This window comes from Xiphophorus couchianus, chromosome 7 (assembly GCF_001444195.1).
Source record: "Xiphophorus couchianus chromosome 7, X_couchianus-1.0, whole genome shotgun sequence".
Classification (NCBI taxonomy): Eukaryota; Metazoa; Chordata; class Actinopteri; order Cyprinodontiformes; family Poeciliidae; genus Xiphophorus; species Xiphophorus couchianus.
The window spans coordinates 4,056,833-4,084,490 of NC_040234.1; the positions used below are offsets into that span (position 1 = coordinate 4,056,833).

The 27,658-nt window shown below is 40.2% G+C and overlaps 1 long non-coding RNA gene across 1 annotated transcript; it reads left to right on the forward strand.

Annotated features, from left to right (window-relative positions):
• Positions 1-5,639: 5,639 nt before the first annotated feature.
• Positions 5,640-25,489, forward strand: LOC114148346 (uncharacterized). Its single transcript, XR_003596256.1, has 3 exons — positions 5,640-6,139; positions 7,605-7,609; positions 25,479-25,489. It is a non-coding gene; the product is annotated as an uncharacterized LOC114148346 (long non-coding RNA).
• The last annotated feature ends 2,169 nt before the right edge of the window (positions 25,490-27,658 follow it).

Here is a 27,658-nt window from a genome sequence, read left to right on the forward strand (position 1 = left end):
TTCGTCGCTCCGTTCCATACTTCCATCCTCACTTCCGACGTCTGTCATGGCACCTCGAATGATTAAGTGACACAGTTGCAAAGGGTCAATTTTTTGGGTCATGTGGAACTGATCTGAGCGTTTCCATAGAAACGAGCAGAAATGAAACATTGCCTCAGAACTACTGTGACCTCATTGTAGCTATGACCTCATCTGTGATGTGGTCATATGATCAAAGAACTTCTGAGGTTATGAGAGCTTGTATTTCAAATCATCAGTTCATATTCAGCCAGATCTTCGAACTTCAACACTGTGTCTACCAAAGCTTCTCATTATGAACAGAATTTTAGTTGGCGTGTTTTTTCCCCTGGGTTTTGGACTTGGATATGTGGTTAGCACCAGAATGCAGAAGGCTTTTGACAAAATCTTTCCTGGTAGCGATACAGACGAAAGTGTCTCTAAGGACGAGAGCAATGAGTCTGCATACAATGATTTTGAACCTTCCCCGGCTGGGGAAGTTTTAGAGGAGCCTTCCTCGCCACAGAAGCAAGCTTCCCCGGCTGGGGAAGCTTGCTTCTCCCAGTGTGATGATTTTGATGAGTTCCTTTTTGAACCTTCCCCGGTTGGGGAAGTTTTAGAGGAGCCTTCCTCGCCAGAGACCCAAGCTTCCCCGGCTGGGGAAGCTTGGATCTCTGAGCACAATGATTTTTGTGCTTTTCCTTTTGGTCTTTCACCGGCTGGTAAGGACCCAGAAGTTGAATCCGAAGGCTCAACTTTTGCTCGGACGAAGACGGCACAAGAAGACTGGACCCATAAAGAGAGCGCTGTCCAGACCGCTGATATAGGGAACAATTTCTCCAATCTTCCTTCAGAGAAAGAAACAGTTGAGTCTGGAAACTCAAGTGCTCGTTTGTCAAACGCAGCAATATATTGGTGCCATGCGGCAGTTGATACCTGGATCCATGAAGCTATCCAGGAAACTGTCCGAGGGAAGGATTCCTCCAATCTTCCCTCGGAGAAAGAAACAACTGAATCTGAGAATTCAAGTGTTATTTTAACAAACGCAGCAATAGAAGATTGGTGCCAGGTGGCAATTGGTTCCTGGATCCAAGAAGCTGTCCAGGAAACTGTCCGAGGGAAGGATTCCTCCAATCTTCCCTCGGAGAAAGAGACAGTTGAGGCTGAGAACTCAAGTTTGGCTTTGACCAAGGCAGCACAAACCGATGGGACACAGGCCACCATTGATAGCTGGATCCAGGTACCGAGTGCTGCCCAGACCACTGACATAGAGAAGGATTCCTCCTATCTTCCCTCAGGGGAGACAGTTGAGTCTGGAAAGTCAAGTGTCGCTTTGACAAGTGAACAACTAGAAGCTTGGACCTGTGAAGAGACAACTTTCCAGACCATAATGGTACAACTTCTGTTACTGTTGTTTTTTGTTTTGAGTTTCTTGTGCTTTTTATTTTTATTACGGTTTTGCTTTTACTTTAGTGTTTTTTTCTGGGGTTTATTGTTTCTGTACACTGTTTATAAACTTGCTTCTTTTTTCAGTTCGGTTTCAGAAATATTTTAATGAGAATTACTACAATTGGTATTTTTTTTAATTGTTACCCTGCTATAAAAATCCCAGTTTTAGAACATCCCATGTGTTGATGAACTGGACTAACTTGTTCAAAATGGGTAAAACAGCAGTAAGTGTGAATCAAAAGATGAACTGCAGTGTAAAGATTGGAAGGTTATTGAAAGGCAGAACCCTGTGAAAATAAAAACTTCTGAACAAATGGATAGTAAATTATGGGTTAATATGAGTAAATCATTTATATAGAATTGGGAACTGGAACATTAGACGAGTATGTGAATTATTTCCCTCCATGCTGAGAAGGTAGTAAACATTAAAAAAAAAGCTTCAGCAGGAATATTTTATAAAAAGGAGGTTTTAGAGGGAGAAGAGGAAATCTAAGATCAAATAATTCAGGGTGTTGTGGAAAAGAAGGACATTTGGCCAGAAACTGTCCTGAGAAACAAAACGCCTGAGTATAATTAGAATCAGCTCTGAGTGAACCAGAGTCTTATAATGAGACATCCCATCCCAAATTAGATGAAGTGAATGAAATGGAAATTTATCAAACAAAGGAAGTTTTGCTAAATTTACACAATTTGCTATCAATGGTTAACATTAAGCCTGAAATAACTATTGGTTATTGGGAAAAAGATCTTTTTGTGTGACACTGGTGCATGAGGAGCTACTTGTAGAGAATCAACACTAAACTGTAATAAGACACGATTAAAAGCAACTACAGAAAGAAGAGAGTGTTGCAAATAAAAATAAGCAATACATTTTAAAAAACAGGAGAGAGTGTTGCAAATAAAAATAAGCAGGAGGAAGCAACAAGTATGTTTATTTAGACTAGAGAACAATGAAGCACCAGGGAGGAGCTGCAACTCCTGCTCACAGCAGCTTGCAGCAGCTCAGCAGGGGAGAACAGGCAGAAGCTGCAGCGGTGCTGCAACTCCGACCCCCACCAGGTCCAACTGACCACCATATGAAGCCCCCTGGCAAAACACTAGTGCATGATAACAAAGTTACAACTTTAAAAGTAAAGCAACAGAAGACTCCCACATTTTAAAATGAGATGAAACTAAAACATATCTCATGATACAAGAGCCAAATGCTAATGAAGCAGCAGAAGAATTAGGAGTTTCTCTTGAAATCCTTATCAGCTCTTTTTCCTGCCCCTGCAAGAGGTGAGAGGAGGTTCATGAAGGGGGGAGTGGGTTTGTTTTGTGCTCCATCTGACAATAGAGAAAACTCAGGCTAGTGGAGTAACCTTAAACATAAACTGTGAAATCTAAAATCACAAAGGATCCAATGAACCTTTTTCTTAAGGAACATAGAAATAGGCTTTTTAAACCTTTGGGTTTTGCTTGGAAACAGGTTATAGGAAGTTGTAGAGAAGTTATTATCATCGCATAACGCAGGATTTTGATGTAGTTTTAGTTTCCTAAATTCAGGAAACAATTTTCTCCATAGAGTGGGTTGTTTAAGTAAGCAAATGATTGATGAGTAATGAAATAATATGGAAAGTTTTAATATATATCAATTAATTGATATATATTTAATTTATATTTAAATATAAATTTATAGATCATTACATTTATAAATGTATACTTAAATGAGAGGATTTGAGATTTTGGTTTAATTTCAGGATGGTCATTTTTAACTAAGCACGAAGAGATAACTGTGGCCATCTAGTGGCGTTTTACCTTGATCAATTTGACCATATTTACAGGTAAAACAGTAACAAAATGCACCTTTGCTAATAGATCATCTATAAGCAAAACAACTGCCAGCTAACCTAGCAGTTTGTTAGTGTGTAGCTCACACAATAGGTACCAATGAGGTCTCTACTGGAAATAGGTTTACTGATCAAATAACAAAAAGCAGCAGCAGAAATAAAAGTGTTAAATATAGAGGAACAAACTATTATGCACAAAAAGATACCTAGAGATATGCAATAGTGAAGACCTGAAGTAGAAAAATGATTGTGGATAACTAAAAGGGCAGCTTTGAATACTGGTAGAATGTTTCAGGTAAAATAATAAACCTGTTTCATCGAAATCTCTATTGATAGTAGTAGAAATTGTGATACATTAGCATGTAATGCATCATCAGGGGGGATAAAACATTACGGTTTGACCTTTTATACAGTGTATTGATAGATGCTGTACAAAACCATGTATGGTAATTAAATTTGAATGAATGTGTGTGACATTTGTATTCTTTCTGAACGGCCTTAAACGTGGAGCGTAAAATGCGAAGGGTGAGGCAGAAAGTACCGTGCCTCATTGATAGGGGGCAGTGCTGAGCCCAATAGACGCAAAAGGCGCTCTTCTTCTACGCATTGAAAAGACTGGGAATAAACTGGAAAATAGAGAAAATACAGCTGGATTAGAACCGTTCAAGGTCGCTCTCGTCTTTGAAATCCGGATTTTTAAGGATTAAAGGAGAACGAGGCAGAAACAAGGACGTCTTGCACAACTGAATGCTAAAAGAAAATCACAGGTGCATAAACTTCATATAACAATACAGGTAAGATCATACACGGTTTGAAATTTTAATCTGAAAAGGGGGAGGTCAGCCTAAGTAAACAGTTAAATTTTAATAAATTAAATGTGACCTTATTTTATTTTTCTTATCATAGTGGTGAATTCTATGAGCTTTAATCAGTTGAGGTCAAAACAAATATAAGTTTCTAATTTCGATTTTGGATTTGTATCTGCCTCAGTTCTGAGCGTTTACTGTCAGAATGATAGTTTACAGTGAGAAGATGCAGCGATTGTGAAAACATGTCGGTCACTCGGACATTACTGACAATGTCTGATTACTTTTTTTTTATTTTATTTTATTCATTTATTTATGTACTTATTGACAAGTTGAGAGATGTTCTTCTCCTCTGACTTCGCAAAGACATATTTTTAAAAAAGTTTGCATTTGCGAAAAAAAAAACAAACGGTTATATTTTGTTGGATCTTCAAAATGCAAAAAGAAGAAATGGCAGTGAGTCAAAAAAAATATGAGCACGCATTTAATTGCAAACACCCATAACAGTGGAACAGGCTGTTTGAAGGGCCTTGGTTTACCGACCAATCAGATTCACTGACTCATTCGTTCAAATTTTACGGTCTAAGTTCTGAACAGCATGTAAAGAATGTTGTTTGATTTTTGCTCCTTCTCAGTCATGAAACATTAGAAAACTGAGGTTTGTAATTTCACATTTTGAGATGGTAGCAATTTAAAAAGAAAAAGTTGTATCTAATTTCATGTTAATTATTGTAATTTCTTTTTACACCCAATATTGTCTTGTTATCGTGGTGTGTGGGTGTGGGCTGTCTCAGGTTTTTAAAATATGCCAACAATTTTAAAATCCTGCCGTATAAACCAGATAGCCTATGTAGGGTGGATTTTTGAAAAAAAGAAGACAACAAATTACTGTGTTTCTAAACCATGCCGAGGAAGTCAGGGAGCAGTTTATGATGGTTGAGATAAATCCACTGAAAAATAGATTAAAATCACAAAGGGTCAAGAAAAGTACATGTAAAGGAAAGGAAAATATACAGGCAACTTTGATCTTTTCAATGTGGATGGAATGATTGGCCAAGACTAAACTCTACTGAGTGTCCACTGAGACAGGATGAGGGGAAGTGAGGAATCTTAAATGTAAAATTGAATTTTAAAGATCCGGAGCTGAGTGACATGACCTCAGCAGAAGGTGCAGCGTGACCTCAAAGATAGCAAAGAAAAAGAAGAACGCTGGCATTGGTCAGAGATGTCAGACATGAACTGCAGCCATGTATCCTGATCTCTATGAGACCAAACACAGAGCAGCTTATCTCTGTCAGACCAGTCTGACATTCTCAGTGTGTGTTGACGACCTCTGCTGTGACCAGACGCCGTCCGTCGTGTTTTATCGTCCCTGAATTTGCTCAACTTCCTGTTCGAGCTGCTAACTACGAGGCCATTCAGGAAAACTCATCTGTCGCAGTCAGTCTAAAATCACAGCCAGATAATGCATTAGGACAGTGGTTCCCAAAGTGTGGGGCGCGTCCCCTTAAGGGGGCGCAGTGCCATTGCAGGGGTGGCGCAGGAAGCGGTATTGTGCTGTCCTCGCCCTGAGATTTCCAGTTTTCAGCAGCTAGACAGCCAGACAACGACGCTCCAATAACCAAACTTGTTTCTTTTCTACTTGTTTATTGAAGAGTGGCCTCTGACCACTGCCATCACTTTGGCCATCGTAAACTGAAACATACAAAACTGAGTATTAGCCAACGAACATAGCAAATTAGCTATTCTAGCTGCTAGCTAAAAATAAAAGCTTTTCCTAACTGACTCCAGCGTACAATTATTTACACCAGTTACATAAAACAAAGAGACAATTATTGCTTTTACAATTAACCAATACTTACGAACAAATCTTGTCTGAAACACAACGTATTAGGATGATAATCAGCTTAACGTGAACTGTTCGGTGACGCGTTCCACCATCTTGGATCTATATTCCTTTTTTAGCGTCATCAAAACATAACAAAATATCCACCAGGGGGCGTTCTAGTGCGGTTTTCAACCTTGCTGGCCCAGCTTAACTTACAAAAGGCAGCACAGGTATGAATGAATTAAAAAAAAAAAAAAAAACACTTACACAAAAGTGTTTCACTGTAAAGATGGTTTGAAGTGTGTTTTGTTGCAACCTGACGTGTGAAATAAACTTCAGTGGAGTTTGTAAACAAAATGTCTGTATAGGTTTATGTCTGGTTGAACGATGTGTGTGCCCAGTAGATTTTCTTTGGGGGTTGGGGGGTATTGTGATCCATAGGGGGTCCCAGAAAATCTTTGGGAACCACTGGGTTAGGAGGCCATTCTAAGGGTTTTTAAAACTCTTTTTATTCATTGTGTCTTTCAGTGTAATTGCAATTCAATTAAGATTATTTCTACAACACAAATCACAGAAAATGTCATCTCGAGGCGCTTTAATAAAAATAATAATAATTTTTTAAAAAAAAAAGTAATTTCAGTTCAGTCATAAACACATTCCAATTTGTCCCGTCGGGTTCCTGCAACAATTTTCTGGGGGTTTGAGAAGACAGAGCAGAGACACAAACTAGAAACAGAGGACCTGATGCAGGAGTGCTTTATGTTAATGAAAACTAAAATGTTAATGGCAGCAGAGGGAGAACGATTCATTGATGGTATTATCTCAGTTGAGGCCCTCCTCCAGGAAGGCACCGCAGCAACAACAGAAGGACAGACCAGATGTAGCTCATGTAGGGGAAAATTTTAAAAAAGTATAAATTTAACAGTGAAATAACAGCAAATAATGCATATTAGGGCACAGTAGAAGAAGAAAATGAGAAAAAGTGGTCAGTTGGTCCTCCAGAATCCTAGATAGCTATCTTACTAGCTATCTTGTTAATCTTATTTATTTAGCTATTTACCTTGCTGGCTATCTTGTTGGCTATTTTGCTAGTTATCTTTTTTGCTATCTTGATCATCTTGTTTGCTTTTTGCCATCTATCTCGCTGGCTATCCTGTTAGCTATTTTGCTGGTCATTGTGTTTGCTATTATTTTGTTTGTTATTTTGCTATCTATCTTGCTGACTCTCTTGCTAGCTATTTTGTTAGTTGTCTTTTTGCTATCTTGCTATCTTATTTGCTAGAAATGTGGATGGATGGTTGGATGGATGGATGGATGGATGGATGGTTGGATGGATGGATGGATGGATGGATGGATGGAGACCCAGGCTGTAGTTTTTTGAGTCCACTAGAGGGCAGATGGTAACTGTTACAACAACACAGATGCCTGCGCAAACATAAATGCCTGTCATCCTTGTACACACTGTAGCTCTCATTGAACTCATGTTTATTGCTACAGACACACAGACACACACACACACAGACTGACACGGAGGAGGGAAGCTGTCACATTAATCCTGGGCCGGGGTTGGTCATGTTTAGTCTCGGGGCTGATTCTGCTGGTTGACATATGGCACTCATGTTGTTCTCATCACTCTGCGTGTGAGCAGTGATAGCCAGAGGCCCGTCCAATCCCGGCCTGGCACACCAGGCTTAGTCACTGTAAACACTTCCCAATCCCACGCTCCCAGGCTGTGACAGCGCGCTCGCCAGGCTGCAGCAGGGGTTGCATAACCGCAGCGTGAGCAGCAGCAGCAGCAGCCTCATGGGTTGCTGCTGGGATTGCCTCTCCCCTCCCCTCCCCATCATTTGACACAGGTGTCAACTGACGTACATCCATATGCATATGCATGCACAGATGAACACACACCCATAGTGAGTTCAGATCCAGCGCAGTTGCAGCTCGCTGCGATAGGAAACCTGTCAATTTGCCTCCCAATCCGTCAGACGGCCGATTGGACTCAGAGTCCTGAAGTTTGACCTAGGAACCACTGGCTCGGACAAAAAAAACCAAAAAAAAACAAAATCACCACAACTACGCAGCAATGTAATCAGCGGCAATATTTCAATAAATGTCCCTGCTCCCCCATGAGAGCTTTGTTTTTTTTCCGCCAGGATGTGATCAGAATCCGTTTCTGGGCTGCTGAGGGGAAATGAGGTGAACCGTTCCCGCTCAACTGTTCGCACGACACTTCCAAGAGGGACCGCAGTTTGTTTTATGCTCCTTAGATCAATATCCACCCTGGAAATGTCCTCCATAAAACTCCTGTTTTCTAACAGAGTCCAGTTTATTAATGGCTAATAAAACGTCTTGTAGCCAAACTTACAAGGTGTTTATGGGGAGCAGGCACGCTGTGTGCTTACAAATCATTCAGGGTGTTGTTTACTGTAGCAGTTAAGTTCATATCAATCCTAAAGCTACATTAATAAAACATGCATCTATGAAGTTTTAGCGGCATCTTTCCCTGCAGGTTGGTATGCGGATGATCACACACACTGCAAAAACACTAAATCTTACCAAGTAGTTTTTGGTCTAGATTCTAATATAAATGTCTTAATACACTTGAAATAAGACAAACTAACTTGAAAGTAACTTTTCAGAAAAATATAGAGGCTTGTTATAAGTCAATAATTCCTTGATATTGATCAGAAAAAGACTCAGTCCCTCTGCTCCTTATCTGCGTCAGCATAGAATCCACCGGCCTGAGTTTGTTGTTGTGATGTATCCAATAAGTCAGATCAGATGCAGTGTGCAGTCAGTAACTGTTATCCAACAAGGACATCATTTAAATTAAAGTTTCTTTTTTTATGTGGTTTTTACTGCTGTATTTTTTTAACCTACTTAACACAAAATTCATGTCATCCAGTTGTGAGGACGGAGAGACAGAAGAGAAGATGACAGAGGAAGAATCAGGACAGACAGGGGAAGGCAACAGGTTGGTCTAATACAGCTACTTCTTAAGATCTGTAATTTTTTACAACTAATATATATTGCTTTTTTTTGACCATATGACTTAGTGGAGAACACCAAAGACAAGGGATGAAGGAGACAGACACGAGGTCAGTGATGGTATCTGTTGTAGAGGAGACAAGTGATGACATCAGGAAGGAATAATTAAATTAAGGAAGCAACAAAAACCTAAATACCGTGATGGTTTGAATTTAATTACTATATTTTACAAGTGCATGAATAAGGGAGAGCTGTATGGACATATTAAACCTGTGGGGCGGAGGGGCGCTGATAACGTATTTGCATACAAGGATAGATTTTTATGACCGCGTATTCGGTGTCTCTGCTCTGGCTGATTGTTGCAGCAGGTCTTTGGTGAATCAGCAGGCCGGATGGAGTCATTCCAGTCTGAACTGAGCCTGAAGGGCCTCCCATCCCCCCACACCCTCCACCTCTCACCGCTATAGGCTCTCTAACTTATTGTTCTGGGCTGCTGGGACCTCGGCAAGATTTACTGCAAGATCCCAAATTGATTGCAGCATCGCCTCTTGTTAGACACTTTCTGTTCGGCTCGGCGAGGAAAGGCAATCTCTTTAGTCGTCCGCCCTCATAATTTATGGAACATGTTTGCGGACGTTGTGGACGCGCTCAGAAAGAGAGGACGCAAATTATTAGGACTGTGTCGCAATCAATGCGCCGGGAATGACAACATTCAGCACCGCTGAAGTGTTTCATGGTTTCTCACGACTCAAACACAAACGTCGACGTATTTTTGTTTGGAGTTCAGGTTCTCTGGATGGAAATCCAGCTGTTCTGTTCCTGACCTTTATTTCTCTGGACAAAAAAACAAAGAAGTATCCTTTTGACATTATTTGTATTTTTGTTTGTTTGTCCAAATCTAAGAAAGAATATCTGGTGAAACTTCTGAGTTTTGAGGTATTTTGCTAAGAATTAACAAATCGTTTAGTTGGTTGAGACAAAATCAAACAATAGTGACCTCATTTACCTGCTGTTTGATTTCTATGTGTCAAATGATTTGGAAAACATGCACAGTTGTTCTGCCGTGTCACATTTATGAACTAGTCTTTGTCAGTCTGAAGCTTTGGAAGAGTAGCACTGCTTCAGCATATTTTTACTCACGTAAAAGTAAAAAGTACCTCAAGTAAGAGTAAAATAGAATTTGTTAAAAAGGTAACAAAAGTGCTGAGTAACTAATCGAAATGTTAGTAAATTAATATAAAAAAAATTGTCATCGGACCGACCAAAATATAAAGTTGTGTGACAATTTTGATATTTTAAGACTAAAATGAAAATGATTCCTATAGGTACCAAAATAGCAGAATTAGACAAAAAACAATCTAAATTAATTTATTTCAATACAGAAACTATGAAATGTATCAAAAACGGATTTCTGTGTCTGCTGAATTTTTGGTTCAAACAGACTTTATTCTGTAAAGTTACTCAGAATTTCTCAACTAAAAGTTTTGATACTTCATAAAAAGAATTACTCAAGTAAAAGTAGTAAGTATAGCGCAGTCAAAATACTCCTAAAGGTACATTGTTTTTATCAAAAAATTACTAATGTAAGTGATTACTACCCAACTCTACCCAAATTACAGTATTTTTTTTTTATATTCCGTTGCATTGATTATATTTGTATTTACCAATATCTAACACTTTGGATGGAGCAATTTTGGATGGACAACATGTTAAAAGGGGGGTGAATGCTTTCCCCAGACTGCCTAAAGATGAGTTTTTAGGGGAAGAGTTAGAGCTGCAGGGCTTTTGTTACATTAAGACGGAGTCGCTTATTGTGAGACAGAACATAAAATCCGCCCCAAATTGTGTCCAAGTGTCTGTTTCCTGTTGTTTGTGAAACGGTGAGGTGTGGCCTCCCTGCAGTCTGAGCTGCTACAGAGATCCCAGCGCTATGGGCAGACCATTACCTGAGCGACGGTTTCCAGGTGACATTGACGGAGCGCTGAGGAGAATTTCCTCTGATAAGGAGCCGTCAGAGCTCAGTAATGACCACCATCAGTCACTCTGTCAAACCGCACAGACAAAGGAAAGCGAGACCAGAAAGAAAAATTAAAGCTCAGGTACGATGTTTGAAAATGTGGGGGGGGGGATGATGAGGTGACGGTGTGGAGCTGAGAAAAGAAAGTAAAGAAGAGAAAGTGGAGGTTTAATCTGGAAAACCGAGACGAAACTTTGACTTGAAGTTTGCGTCTCGATTCGAGGAGCCGGAGCTTAAATCAGCAACGAGGCAGGTCAAGGTGCTTCACGCCATGAACACACAACACAGCAACCAGTTATGAAAACGGCAACAAACGGTGAATTTTGTCAAATGCCATCATCAAAATCATCAAGATAACATACATCAAATATCCTATCAATGTTCCAGTTATTATCAATCACAAATAGCTCTAAAAAGGTGAGTTTATATCCATAATTTATAGCACATGTGTCAAACTCAAGGCCCGGGGGCCAAATCTGGCCCACCACAGCCTTTTGTGCAGCCGTCTAGGCTCTGAAGGGACACATAAATACAACCTTTAAGATAAACATTATTTTCTCAATCAGATAAAAACAGATAAAAAGTGCAGTTTTTATCTGTTTACTGTCAAATCACATCAATCAGTCCTTCCACTTTTCTGCGAATTATTGTGGAAATTCAGACAAAATCAACAAATCCCTGCTGTTTTTTTTGCATTAATGCATAATTGTGAGTTTATTACAAATTTTTGGCAGAAGTGGTGAAAAATATTGGATCTTTGTGACCTTTACTCCCAGCTGCAGGTGGATGTGTTTCTTACTTCTGCTAAACATCTGCCTCAGATGACTTGATTTATAATTCGTACTGAAAAGATTTCTCGTTTGTCGTTGGTAAAAGACCACCAGCCATTTCTCCCACTAGCGCTAGACACACTCATTTGTTTTGGTTGTATTTACCCAGAATGCCCTGCACTATAGTCCACTTTCTGCTTTTGGAGTGGTCTCCGATCCACTTGGTGTTTACATCTGCATTCAAACCGCGCCAGAGTTCACTTCAACCGAACCGAGACCGAAGTTCATTTCCACGACTAGAGTTCTCTTTTTTGGTCCCCATCAGAGTTTGGTTGCATGTTCACACCTCCCCAAACAAACCGGACTTTCTAGACAAACCAGAGTTCGATTAATGCAGACTAAACAGGGCTGGTGTGGATGAACCGTTAGAGTCTTGGTTGGAAGATCATCTACAACTAGAGCAGCATCTCTAAACATACAGACAGAGCTACAACTCAGTGATTCACATCGGATCAAGCTAGTGTAGAAAGTTCTTGTAGGAAAGTTCAAGGCAAAGCAATACTCCTGCAAGGCATGACTGTCCCGTAGACACATGGTTGTGGATTTTATCAAGGTTATTTTAGTTTGCCCCCTTTTTTGCTGCCATGGAGCAAAGTCTTTTGTTCCTCCGCCTTCTGAGCTCTGTCCATTGTTCCATCGCTTTCAGGCGCAGAACAAAACCTCAGCCTTGCTGCAATTCCTGGCTCTTCTTGTTTAAGGCATTATGGAAACAGTGTGTCACTTTCTCTGTGATTACAATCCATTATCATTCAGCTCAAAAATCCAAACAAAAACGCTCTTCATTTTGTCTGTCATATTCAGCGACACGGTTTATCATAACGCCTCCCTTGAGTGCTTTTTGGAGAGCAGCCATCGCTCGCTATCACAGCTGCTAATAAACCAGACAGGACAGACAAATATGCAGAGGATTGGAGGTCTGAGTACCAACGCTACTCCGAATGGCTGGAAGATGGGGAGGGGGAAAGGAGACGTCCAAACGAAGCAGAAGAATTGGAAATAAATCCGTCAAAGTGAGAACAGAAAACAACGTTTCCTATTCTCTCGATATGTCAACCTGTCCTGAAAGACGGAAACAAACATTTGCTTTCAGATCATTTCCACGGCCTCAATTACAAGTTAGGAGGCTTTTTAGAAATGGTTGTCATGGCTACAAGCGGCTACGAGTACTTTTTCCACATCTATCGCATCTTGTTGCGCTTGTGCTTATCACTTCCCCCTAAGATCATGTCAGAGATTTGCACCTTCCTTCCTGCCCTGCAGAGTCCTGGCTAACACTGACCTTCAGTCAACTCTTGACCCCACGCCCACCCAGAACACCTGTTATAACTCCCTAATCAGCCGCCCACACTAGGAGCCCGACTGCTCCCACTCACATGTGAACCTCTCGCCCTACTTGCTGTGTTTGCTCCTACTGAGCGCCTTAATGAACCAACCTCCACAGTGAACTCGCCGGTCCTTGTTCTGGAAACACACGGTGGCAAAGAAATCACAAACCTAAAATCGTCGCTGTAGCAGCTGACGATGCTGTTAACTGCTTCAACAAGTACAGCACAAAAAATAACAATGTTGTCATTTCAGGAAGTCCTAGATTTTACAGGTAGAGGAAGATATTTCAGTCCTGTGAAGACGACGGTCATCCCTGCTGCTGCTGCACCTTTCTCTGTTCCACTTCTATGAAATAAAACGTCGTCCTGGGATGTTTCACTTTATGTGCAGTGGATCTATTGCTGGGTTTCAGATGACGTGGCACCAACGTCACGCAATGGGGGTCAGGAAGTAAATGCAGCCCGTTTACTTGTGATGATCCGGCATCCAAATGGCTAAAGTCTGTGTCCTGTAGGGTCATTCTAGCCGTTCTAATAGAGAGAAAGATTAACGTTATTTTCGTGTTTCGAAGGGAGCTGGTCACAAGGGAGATCATTTTTAAAAACTTGCCAAAAAAAAGAGGAGAAAAGTGGCTCAATCTACAGCTAAAAACAGGAGCTGCGGAAACTAACAATGCCAGAGTTTGCTGCGCCCGCTTTCTAACAGGTAACGATCCACTGCTTAGATTGTATTTTCGGATGTTTTACTGGACAGCTACTTAGAAAGACAAGCATTTATATGTAAGGTAAATGCTTACATTTACCATACATATAAATGATAAAAGATATATTATTTTTACGCCGTAGCTTGGTAGAACCATGTTTTAATCTGGTTCCTGTAGATCACTGTGAATGGCTGGCCTGCATTGTCGAAGTTCAGTATGACTCAACATCAACACACAACTCCAGCATAAATTTGGGTTTACAGAAGCTAAATAAATTAGCTACAAGTAGATTCAAGCACATAGAAATAACATGGGGCTTGTTGTTAGCGATAGCATTGATACCACAGACTAATAACTTAAAATAGCACAACTCTCTATTCGCCCGGGCAGAAACCATTTAAAGCTTCTTTTGATCCTAAACGTTTGACCCAACCTGAAAGAAAATTACTGCATGTGCTTCCAGGATTTTGAAAGCTTTCGTCTGGTCTGCAGCACCAGATAGTTAGTTATGTGGATCGCTGGGTAAGTCCTCGTCTGTTCCAGCTTATTTAGGGCATTAGCGTACTCGTTGTGATCCATTTTGCTCTGTTTTGAACCGGAGAAATCCACTTCCTGACCCCCATTTGAATTTCGCCCGTCATCCGGGTCCCGTGTCTGAAACCCAGCAATAAGAGTTTCTCCTTCTGAAATGAGTGTCAAACTTATGACAAAAATTTAATCTTCTGAGTTGTACGTGTCAACAGTTCTTAAACGTTTAAACTTTTAACCCAAAGGGTAAATTGGTTTTCTTGATCTCTACTGTATTTGAAATGACAAATTCCTTCTGCTTTAAATACTATCCTGTTCTCTGGGAAACAAAAGTCGAAGTTGTTGAGCTGAGCTGCACCCACAGAGGAAGCTGAGAATATATTGCGGCTGCTGATAAAGTGACTCTGCGAGGAGTGGTTCTGTCTTATTAGACCATAGTTCTTTGCATAACCCGGTGCATTTCTCCTAATAGAGCCGCAGCAGAAACAGATCTTGTTGTATTTCCTCATTTTTTATTGTCTTACTGTCTGCAACAAGGAGTTGGAGCTGAGCAGCATCTGTCCTCTGTCAGACGCAGGAGAAGCCATTGTTCTGTTCCCTTTACTTCACAAGTTCAGCTCCAGAATGTGAATCACTTCAGATCTGATTTAACTGTGTTCGAAACTCGAGAAGAGACATGTACAAAGTGACAAGTATTATGCATTTCATCATGAAGTCAAGTTTATTGTAGCTCATATCACCAACAAGTTGAAAAAAAAAAAACAGTAGCAAAATAGAGATGTAATGAAAAGGTGTTACGCAGACAAAATTGAATCAATGTTCCAGTTATTAATCAAATTAAACTCTAAACAGGTTGCCAAAGTCCCTTCAAGTGAGTTAAAAGAACAACGTTTCAGCTGTTTTACAGTTTTCTGGAGGTTTGTTCCTGTAGTGGAGTATAAAATCTGATTGCTGCTTCTCCATGTTTGGCCAGAGTGACCTGAAGGGTTGATTCAACATCAGTTGTTTAATGTATTTTGGTCCTATTTTTATTTAGCTCCAAAGATAATGACCAGAGTTTTATTTCTTGTCAGATGTAGAACGTTTTGGCACATCCACACTTTGATTTGTTTTAAGCATCTGTTCAGTGCTTGGATGGGTTCATAGTCACCTGTCTACATTTAACGTATAGCTGTGTGTCATCTGTGTAGCTGTGGTAGTTAATCTGAACTAGCAGGAGTACGCAGGTATTAATAAATAAGAGGGGACCAAAGATTAAACCTAGGGGAACCCTGCATGTGATTCATGTGTTAAAACAGGAAGAAAAGAGAAGAAAAAGAATGAGCAAAGAAGTAGTTTCTTACCACATGTTAAAGCTGGCAGAGGATCCTCCATCTCTCTAAAACAGAACTGTCATGGCTCCCACATGCCACAAAATACTGGGAATATGCACGACATTTACACAACTGTCACTCAGATATTTTTACCAATGAGCCAATCATAGCATTAATTAATTTCATGGAACATTAAGCAAATACTCTGTGTGTATTCTAATGTTCATTCATTGCCTGAAGTTGATAGTGAATCTGACAGCATGACCTACATTCTGACTAATTTAGCATAAGGTTGTCCGATTATCTTAGAGGCGCTCAGAGTATTGAAATTTCTTTACCAAGCAGCAGTTGGTAGATCTCTGTTAATTCCACATGTTTGATCCCAACACACACACACACACACACACACTATACAAAGTGGGAACGCTTTAAAAGCGACACACACACATCAAAAACATAAAGACTTTAAAGATCCACAAAATCTCCTCCATCTCCTCATGTTTAGACCTCTTTCAATATGGCAGCATATGTGGCAAGAAGAAAGGCTGACAAATGTAAATATGCTTCCTTACTCAAAGTCATTCATTATTTTAATACAAATGGCTTTTAATGACACACACACATGCCGATACACACGCAAGCCCACTTTCTCACTATTCTCTTTACTTCACTAGGAAACTGCGAGAAAGCAGGTGTTCATTCAACTTTTGACGAGAACCTTTTCTGTTCCTGTGGACAAACTCCACCCACACTGAGTGACACTCAGCAGAAATGGAGGAAAACATAAATACTCTCTGCATGACTCATTTATCTTGATTTTACTCAGTGGGTCAATTTGACCCAGAACAGTTTGTGTATCTCAAGTTCAATTATAAAGATCACCCATTGAAAAAAAAAAGTGTAATATAATTTTTTTTTTTCCAAAGATCAATTTTAAGGAAATTATAGTTTTTTTTTGTGTCTAGGTTTTTTTCAGTGGACATTAAAAATGTAAGTTCCACTTTTTATGTCCAAATGAGTAAATGAGTAAGTTGTCATTATTGATCCTTAATTTCTGAGAAATAAAAAAACATCATTGCACAAATATTGATTGAAATGGTTAGTATTGGAGTTAATAATCAGATACACAAATGTTTTGGAGGAATTTTTTGATTCCTGACACTATTGCATGATTAAACACTCCCCGGGTCAAATTGACCCACCAACATTTTTGCTGTACCCTAGAAACGAACATAACAGAAGGGTTAACCCTCCTGTTATGTTGCGGGTCAAATTGACCCGTTTTAAAGTTACTTTTTTTTTTTAATAGTTGGAAGTGTTTTTTTTTGCATGAAACTTTTTCTATTTGTCTTAATAGATGCACTCTACATATAATTTGAAAATTATTCATTTTACACATTTGCACCCCTGCTTCCGTCTACTTTTTACATAGATACTGTTCGGGTCAATTTGACCTGGCAGTCAAGTCGAAGTGCAAAAAACGATTAAAACATGTCCAATTCTATATGTGTCCTTGCAGCTATGAACCATATTTCACCTCGTACACATACACACACCACACGCATACATGCACACACACACGCACACACACCCACCACATTTTGAATCAGAACCCTGGAAGGAGAGGGTGAGTGTGTATCTATTACCCTGTTAATTGAATTCAAAGCAGCTGCATGAATATGGAAACGTTCTGCCACATATCTAGTTTACAGTTCCTTCCATCCCGGAGCACTGATAACAGAAATGTGTTTATGGACGTCCTGAAAAGAGGAGAAGGGTGGTGGGGGGCAGTTTACTCAGGAATACTGTGAAGACACAGTCAACCATTAAAAACTGTATTGGGGGGGGGGATATCTCTTCTCCTGCCACAGAGGCTTAAAACGTTATTCTGTAGCTTAGATAGCAGCACAACAGTACTGAAGTGTTTCCCCTGATTTATTCAAAGCCTCTCTGGAGAAAAACACTGTTGCCTTATTCATTAGATTTCTTTGGTGGCTCTAAGTAGCCGTAGAAGGCAGAGTCAATCGAAGGCAGATTACGTTATTGGTCCTCAGACAGCGCCGTGCCGCAGGAGACCGTCTCAGGAATAGTTATCCCTTTTCTCTTTCTGGCCGGCTTCGCTCCGTCTCCCACCTTCCGAGCCTGACCCCATTCACACGCTTCAGTGGCCGCTTGCATTGTGGGCAGCCCGGCTGATTGTCCGGAGCCCGGTGAAGCCAGGTTCACCTTAATCTCTGACTCACAGGCCGGGACTAAAAAGGCTGGGAAGCAGTGAGCAAAAGCAGAGGTGGAAGCACACAATGAAGAGATTCACCTGAAGAATGCTGGAAGGTGGTGATTCTTCTAGCTTTTTGTCCCCTAATGTTCAAATTTTGCTTGTATCAATCAGTCCATAAGGCGTATAAGGTGTCCACAGACATTTTTTTAATCAGACTGAATGTTGTCGCTGTATAGTTAGGCTTTTATTTATTTTATTTATTTTTTACTGCTGGTTTTCAACGGTAGTTGGGTCTTTTACTCTGACTCGGTTTCAGAACAAGTGAACATCTGTATTATTGATACCAGGAAAATTGGTGTTTGCATGAACCTTCATCTGATGAAGTCAGTGTACTGTATTCTGACTTTGACAGTTTGACACCCTGTATCGATGTCTAATTTTGAAGTAAAAATGAAGAAAGGAGTAGAATAGTTCTTCTGTGTCGTCACACTTCTGGAACCTTTGTAGTTGACAGCCATCTTGATAGGTATCCGTAACTAGCTGTCATGACAGTTGCTGTGACGATGATAAACAAGCCACATTCTCGAGTCAATCGTGACAGATCGTGATTTTTGTTTCATGTGGATCAAAAGTGTCTATTCGTTCTTTTTGTTGGACTCAAAGCCATTATCATGGCTCATCATGATTTGTGCTGCTTTTGCCTACCAAGATGGCGGCTCAGTCCTGTGGGAGCTATGTATAAAATAGACATGTTCTCTACTGTTTTCACAGCAACACAGTGACAGGGCATTGAAGCATCACACGAAAATAAAAGTATTAAGATATATAATAAACAAGAACAATACGGTACAGTAAGGGCAAGACAATAACATACAATACTGTGCAGTAGTTATCTAAAATACCTTCTATTTATATACCGAAATTCTGCTCACCACGTTGTTTGATCCACCTGCACAAAGTGTGAAGACTTGGATTTTGGTCAGGAGTGTATAAAGTTCATACCAACGGCTCAAAATGCTTGTACAGCGTACAACCAGCTTCACACATCCACACACAAACTGGCAGTATTGTTGGGCAACATGTTAATCTTGCTCATAGGCACTTTGGCAGATGGCGGGATTAACTAGAATGAGCCTTGCAACCTTCAAATACAAACAGTTTGCTGTTGGACTTATTGACCACATGTTTATTTTCATTCAGGTGCTTTTGTACCCAATATGAGCTCATACACATATTATTTGTTTAATGAATTAAAGAACCAACAGAAATAGGAGTGTGAATTCTGTATAAAAACAACTTAAAACAATTCATATGCAAGATTTAAGCAATTTGATCATCATATATCCACTAAATCAAACTCTTTAGTCCCCGTAACCATCGCCATTTAACTTAGGCGATAGTTAAGTTAAACAGTATTAAACAGACTGATTTTGATATGAGAGTATGAAATGTCAAAATGGGTTTATTGTCCTCCTGCCAACTCAACGAACGAGGCAGAAATACAGTGGTTGGTTTCAGCTGCATGTTTACAGTCCAGCTGCTGAGATGCTGGAAATAACAAAGAGAAACTGAAGATTTCGGCTGTCGGTCATGAAAGTGAAGCAGCCTCATAATATCAGATCCTCACAAATATCAACTTTTAATGCTTCAAAGTCGCAGCGAACTGAAAATGTGCCCCGAGTAATGAGGAGGTGATGAAAGTGTTTGTGATTTAAAAAGAAAAAAAAAGAGGTGAGCGCTCCTACACCCAGCAGAAAAAAAAAAACAACTAACTTTGATCTAGAAGCTAAGTCAAATATGGCAAATAGTGAAGCTCAGATCTCCCCACAATGCACCTCTGAGAAACCGACGAGGTCATTTTATGTCCTTGGCTGTACAATAGGGTTCTGGCGCTTGTTGGACACTCAGTGCTCTGGTTTGGTTCAAAGTAAATAAAAGCAAAAGTTTTACCAAAAATGGCAACGTTTTCTTTCCAACTGAAGCTGCCTGTCAGAGATCTTTTGTTTTGGTTATGGATGTGGGTGTACATATCCGGTGAGAGTTATGTTGTTGTTGTTTTTTCTTGACTTCCAGCTGAGATGGGAAGGTGGGGGTTGAGTTTGTTATTTAGCTTCATTTTTAATTGAAATTTCTTTCTGCTGAAAGTGCCATAAGAAGGGCCGGAACTGGTGAACTGTAATTTTTAAAAAAGCTTATTTGCCAGTATTGTATTGTTGAGTGTATAGATGAGTGTGTGTGTGTGTGCAGTGAGTTGTGTATTGTATGTTCTTTTTATTGATTTTAATGAAAAATAATTGAGAATAAATAAATAAAAGCAATGCAGATAGCATGACATGACCTAACACAGAGAGCTGAGAGCGTCAGGATCTCAGCTTGTTTGTTTATTCATGATTAATCTTTGTTTCTGTCTTGACTTTTGATCAGTCATTCTCAGTATTCATTGAGGTTAGATCAAGTTATTCTTTGTCACAGTTAGATGAATGTTTCCCCATGTATTAGTTTGCTTCTCCTTTCGTCCCTGTGCCATCCCTCTCTCTCTGTGTGTCTCTATCTCTCCCTCAGCCTGCCTTCTCCTCCTTCCTCTCAGCTGCACTCAGTCAGAAATCACTCTCCCAGATTTTAACCACGTCTCTTTCTGCGGTTCTTTCCGTTTGCTCCGTGTTCCCTGGCTCCCTGCAAAGTTTTTCTCCCAGTTTGTAAGTTGTTGTTTTTTCTTAATACTCTTTTTCTTTTATCGTCTACTTCCTGGATTCTGACCAGACGTCAACTAGCCAGTCCACATTTACAGAATCAAACCAAATATGGTTGCAGTCAACTGTGTTACGTTTGTGTTGGTTTGTGCAGCAAAATGTTCCTTAATGACGTTATATTTCCTAAGATTAAAGCAAAAAAGGTTTTCAGAGTTCAACCAGACATCAACCCTACCCCCCCCAAAATGAACAAAGTCAAACAAAATAGACATAAATTAATTGTGACATGTTTATGCAGGTAAACAAATTGTAGCACAGTTGATTGGCAGCAAATTTGTTTGATTTTGTAAATATGAGGGTGCTTGTTGAAAACACCAAAACAGAACATTCAGTCTGTTACAATATGCTGTCAGGACTTGAAGTTAGGATCTAAAATTAGATTCAAATCTCCACCGTTTTTTCACATGCCACACTTTGTTATTTTGTTTATTGTGACATTGATGTACTTACAGCAGAAATAACACAAACTTAGAACAAACTCTCTTGTACTCTCTCACCACTCTGAGGCCCTCGTTTCCAGGAAATGATCATCCTTCATCACCACGTCGGCCGTAACTGCAGCTGACCTCTGTCTGCCGAACAGAGGCTAATCTGTCCAGATCTCGATATCATCCGAGCGTCAGATAATCCTACGGATGAGTTTTGGTGAACCTCCGACCGTGGCCTCATCCCTTCGGTTCCCTTCGCTTCTCCTACAACTTCCTTCCAGTCAGCCAGCCAGCACCCCTCGTTTGGGTTCAGCGGGGCGGACAGTCAGGTAGAGGAGCTGGTGAGGGAAGCAGAGTGGAGAAAGGAGCTAAAACAACTCTGTAGACGGAGTCGATGATAAAATGTCGCTTCTTAATGGGGAGATAGAGATGAACAGGATGAATTATTGGTATGAACGAAGGGAAAAAAAAGATTAGCAATGCAACAGTGACTAAGGAGAGAAAGGATGGGAAGTAGGAGAGGAGGAGGGAGGGAAACAGTTTCCATAGTAACCTGTAGTTGTGTGAGTGTGGAGGAATGAGGTGGGAGATGGGAGAGACGGTGATATAGAGTCGTCATCCTTTAACTGCTCTACAGTTTGATCTGCTGCTGATCCAGTGGATTCCTAAACGTCTCTCCTCTGTGGGGAGTTCATGGATCCAAGGCTTCTTTTATCATGGCAGATAATGTGGAAAGAGGAGAGAAAATCCCAGATGTGTTACAAATGAAATGTGGACATTAGAGTCAGTCAGGTCTCGGAGAAGACGATTTATGTCAATGGAAGGAAAAGAAAGACGGGAGATGAATATCAGAACTTCAACGTGTTTTTTAAGCCGTCTTCAGACATTAAAAGTTTATGTATTGGTATCAGACATTACTTTGTCACAAATATCCAGGGCAGAGCAGGTTCCTGGGGTGGAGTTTGTAAAGTTAGCATAAAAAAATAACGGCAATAATTTAGCTTATTTAGCCTGTTGTATAGAAAAACCATGTGGATGTTAATTTTTAAGTCATATTTTGACCATGCTATTCATACATTTATAAATGTCAGAGTTCCAAAGTACTTCAATTCAAAAGCTAACTCTAAACCTAACCTAAATAGTTAGTTGTCAAGCTAAATAGGTCTGAGCTAAATATTTATCTTCCTAATGAATTTCATTTAAAAGCTAAATATTTAGATAGTAAATTAAACATTTTGCTGGTGAATTAAAGTAGTTTGGATCTCTGACATCTATATATGAATGATTAACATGGAGAAAATATGAATGAAAAATTTATTATTTGATTTGTAAACTAAATATTTATCTTGTTAATTAAATATTTAGTTTGGAACTTTGACATTTCTAAATGCATAAATAACATGGTGAAAATGACTGAACAAATGAGCCTTTTGATACATTTTGTTCAACTTTGACAAAGAAATTTCTGACCTGCAGGTGTTTCTGTGGTTTTAAAATGTTTTGTGAAAACGTAGGACAGAATTAGGACAGGAGTTTATTGGTGTCTGCAAAATCCTTTAACATATTAACATAATAAACAGAAACAACAGAAAGACTAAAAACATAATGGTATCTATCTTTTCCTGCTTGAACAATTTTTTGAGGTAGTTGAGAAACAATACCAAATAAAAATACCAATAAAGTATTGGTATTTTACTATCAATCCATATCATATCGGATCATATGCCAACTTAGTATCAATATCATTCATATTTTGTACTGATCTGACCACTTCAAGTAAATCTGAAAGGGGCCAAATACTTTTTAACATCAGTGTGGGTTTTCTCTATGACCAAACTACCATGTTTTTTTTCTCTCTGTCCAAAGCCGATTTTCTGAGCAGACTAAGATTAATAAGACAGATCCTCAAGGTCACTCCTGAGCTGCTATCAATTTTTTTTTTTACATTTCTGGAAGAAATGTTCCTAGTTCCTAGGGTCCAAAAGCACCACAATCTCAATTTGACAGCCGGTCCGAGTGAATGACTGCATGCACAGGGGGGGTCTGAGCGTTCAGCATGCGCCGCTGTGTGCAAGCATGTGTGCAGTTTTTAATAGCTTTGTTCCCTTCAGAGGAGGCAGCAGCCCGGGCAGAGAGAGATAAAGTGTTTTGAGATGCAGCAGCAGCAGCAGCAGATCTGGGCTGTTCTTACTGCTCTGCTCTGTGGAAATACTCCACCATGGAGAATCTCCTGTGATCTCCAACGACCCTGATCCCACCTTGTTTTTGTTTTCAGTTCCGACGCAGCCGCTTCAGAGTCCGAATGTCAATGTCGGTGTATGAAAACATTAGACCCATTCCGATTTCTCACTTTTTCCTGCAAAAACTTTGATACCTCCTTTGCATGTGCAGCAGAGACAGAACGAGCTGTGGTAGTTTGTCCTTTAACTGAGTCGTGCTGAGCTGGAAGATGGCCTTGTTTTTTTGTTTTTTCCTGATGCTACTATTTCCACGTTGGCCATTTTCTGAAGTAAAGTATAGAGCCTGATGAGCTTTAAAAGGCGACGTAAGCTGAGCAGCATCACCGTGTGTGGGTGTGGGGGCGTGTGGGTGTGTGTGTGTGTGAGGCGGCTGCTCGCTGTGGGCTCAGATGCAGCTCAGGGAGGCGAGATGTTTAAGATGATCTTCCAGCAGAATTAGCCTGAAACTATCTGAACAGGAGCTGGGAGTAATTATAAGTACAGGTGGGAGACATAAACCTAGAATTTTATCGCAATAATAGCTTGTGTTGCAACTCCAGGCCTTGAGGGCTGGTCTCCTGCAACTTTTAGATGTATCTCTACTTCAACACACTTGAGTCAAATAATGAGGTCATTAGCAGGACTGATGCACTTAGAAGGTGATTCAGCTGTTGGATTCAAGTGTGTTGGACCAGGGAGACATCTAAGAGTTGCAGGACACCGGCCCTCAAGGACCAGGATTGCCCACTCCTGTTTTAGCTGCTCAGCCTCTCACATCCAGCTAAGAAAACTTGGTGGCATCAACTAACTCACTTTCTGTTTGGTTCCATAGCAACTACCTGTTGAGTAGCATGTGGTTTTGCCATTGTGACTCATCACTGCTGAAAAATAACAACCTGGCGTTGAGTTAAAACTGTGGCTAGAACAGGAAAGGTCACCTCACCAGTTTGACAGCATTTTGGATATTTTAAACAAAAAACCTAATCAATAAACATTGTTACTGACTGATTTGAAACCACTAAATAATTTTTTTTTCCAACCATATTGTTCAGCCCAACATGCAGCACAACCAACAAACTCCAGATTATGAAGAGCCAACATTCAAAACCAGCATTGTTTTTATTTATGTTGCTTATGGATAACTTTATTATTATGTTATTGTAGCAACAGCGATGAAGGAAAAGACTTTGCGAACAGAGATAGACTGACAAAGAGACAAACATAAAGAGATAATCTCACTAAAAATAAACACTAAGATGAGTGATCTCCCCAGGCCGGCGGTGGCTCCAAACGCATCACGAGGATTCCTCTGTAATCTGTGTGTGTGTGTGTGTGGCTTTGTTTGTGATACCTTGTGGGGACTATTTTCCTGAGACATACTATGTTGTGGGGACCCACTGCTGCTTATGGGGACCGAAGCCTGGTCCCCACAAGGGGAAACCCTGTTTTTGGGTCAGGGGTTAGATTTAGGATTAAGGTGTGAACTGAGTTTTGGTTAGGGTTAGGGTTAGGTATGTAATGGATAGGGTTAGGATAAGGGTAAGGTTTAGGCTGTAGAAACCAATGGAAGTCATTGGAAAGTCCCCACAAACATAACCATGCATGTGTGTGTTTGGGCATGGGCGTGTGTTTGTGTGTGTGTGTGTGTGCTTTTCTCTAAGGACACATCAAATACACTCCATCATACTTTGGCACTTTGTAGCAATTACAGCAAATCCAATGAACAGGGGAGCTTTTCACAGGATCAGAAGATTATAATATCATCATGTACCATCATGTGGAGTCTCCAGGGGAGCTATCATGGTAAGGGGCTAGCAACCGAGGAAATGTATCAGAGTTTAATCTTGAGGAGGAGAGAGCAGCTGTAGCGACACGCTGCTGATGCTAACAGACAGACAGGGAGCAGCTAGGTCTTCTCTAAAGTTTCATCTCTGTCTGGGAGTTCTCAGTTGTCATTTGGAGTTTGAGTGTTTGGATGCAAGCCAGCGAGCTCTGCTGAGTCGCGGTTGGGGCTGTTGTTATGCCTGCCGGTGCAGGCGGATCGATTCAGCAAACAAGCAAAGGGGAAGGCATGAGCCGGTTGATCAACTGCTCAATCAATGGGCCTACAATCACCTGCTGCACAGAAATATGAGAACTGCTTTATAGAAACAGATGTTGCTCCTCTGCACTGGAAAAAGGTTATTTGGTGACAAACTGGTCAGAAATGTGAGGCTTGACTCAGCTAGTGAGGAAGAAGTGATGAAAAGAAGAAGGTCATCGCTAGCTGCATTTCCGTTGACCATTAAATTGTGCAATTTGATATTTTGAAAATAAATTTGCTGAACGAAAACATGCCAATTTTGGAAAAACTTTACCACTGACGCAAAAACCATGAAGAAGAAACTGACGGCAAGTTGTTGGAGAATGATGGCGTGGCATTTTTTATAACGACTTATCACGAGAACAAGCTTATTCATGTGTGATTTTAATTGAGAAACACTGGATGTTCTTTTTGACATTTTCTGAATATAGATAAAGTTTTGCTGACATTTGTAATAGGAATATTCCAATGTCGAGAAAAAAACCCTATTATTTTTTGATAAGTTTTGTCATTAGGGTGAGGTGAGGTTTTCTTTGTTTTGTTTTTTTGGGGGGATTTTTTTCCCTGCAAAACTGCAACAGAAACACTTTTTTCACATCACCAGCCGGATGTTGCCACTGGTGAAAATCACAAAGGAGACGACAAGAAGTAGGTGGAGGATGATGACGCAGCGGTTTTTTAATGACGCATCGTGTGAACAAACGTATTCACGTGTGACTTTAATTGTTTTCTTTTTAATGGAAACACCACAATTGCAAAACTGTGTTTTTTTTTCAACATTCACGGAATATTGACAAAGTTTTGCGCACATGTGGAATGGAAACACAGCTACTGACACGATCGACATTTGACCACGACGCACCAAAGAGCATCAGAGTACACCGACCTTTTCAGTTGTGATTTTTTATTTTAGGCAAAACAGGGAAATGACTAAAACATGCAGGACAATGAGGACGAGGAGTCAGACACTCTGGTTCAAAAATAAATCATGCCACTCAGAAATAAATTCAACTTCCTCTCTAAAAAACGGTAGAGTAAGGAGTCCTTTAGTTCTACGTAATGAAAACGAAGTCATGTGATTTCATTAGGGCTCACTCACTTCAGGGTGTCCAGAGGAATATTCTGTATCAATAACCGTCTGACGGGAATCTTTTTGCCCCAGTAGGTTAATTGTACAAATAGATACTCTCATGCTTGCACACACTCAAAATGCTTCATTAGCCTCCTCTGATGAGCGCGGCTCCCAAGGCCCATTAGCACTTCGCAGGCTGATCACAGATGTACCAACGGCCCACTGTACCCTCACTGATTTGTACACAATCACACATTTGTTGTGTTTAGATAAGACTCTTTTTATTTTCTCCTGTTTATTAATTGTCCTCTTTCTCTCTCGTCGCTTCTCTTCCTCCACTCTTGGAATCTTTCTTGTGAACCTTTTCGTTTCATTTCCGTCAATCGTTCCTGTGATCAAACAATGAAACGTTTATGAAGGAAAATAACGGCACTGATTATAATTGCACATAAAGTCCGAACAAATGAAAGCTTTTGCCACCATGTGTTAATGTCTGTGTTTGTGACACACTGCAATGCTGCTCGCTGCTGAAAGGAAACTTTAGATCTTGAAGTGGCAGCACCTGGTGGACTGCCAACAGATGGCCGGGAGATTAGATAATGAAATAAATTTTTAACTGCTTGAAGGAAAATCACTGTCAGTCTGTAATCTAACATCACTTCGCTCACTATGGGATTGTGTTTATGTTCTAGTGTGTAGATCCAGTGATGTTGATCCCAGTTTTTCTTTGTCTATTCGTTTGGGTGAGCTCTGACTCTATGCTGCCATCAGCTGGAGGACAAACTGACCACTTTCCCCCCCCCACTTTCTTCTTCTACTATTCTCCGATTTGCATTCATTTTTTAAGAATTATTTCAACTCTTAAAGGGGCAGTCTTATGTACATTTGACTTTTTTTGAGCTTTATATTATATTATAATGTTATCCAGTCATAAAAAACATAGCTGCAGTGTTGCTTTGATGCTGTCATGCATGTTTAAGAAATCCTATAATCTCCATGACAACCATTCACTTGTGCAGCGCTGGATCGAGGATGAAGCTCCTCCTCTGAGCTGCAGTTTCCAAGCTTTTGAGTTTTCGGCATATAGAGCATCTCCCTACCCCTAAAACCCTCCCAATCAGCTCCTTCAGACTAGTCAGCAGCAATTAGCAAACACCTGGTCTGCTGAGCTCATTATAGGAGATACTTCTCAGAGCAACGCTGGTAAAAAAAAACCTTATTAAAGGGTAAATAGAGGGGCCATGTTGTGATGACTGCCTGAAGGCGGAGTTTCA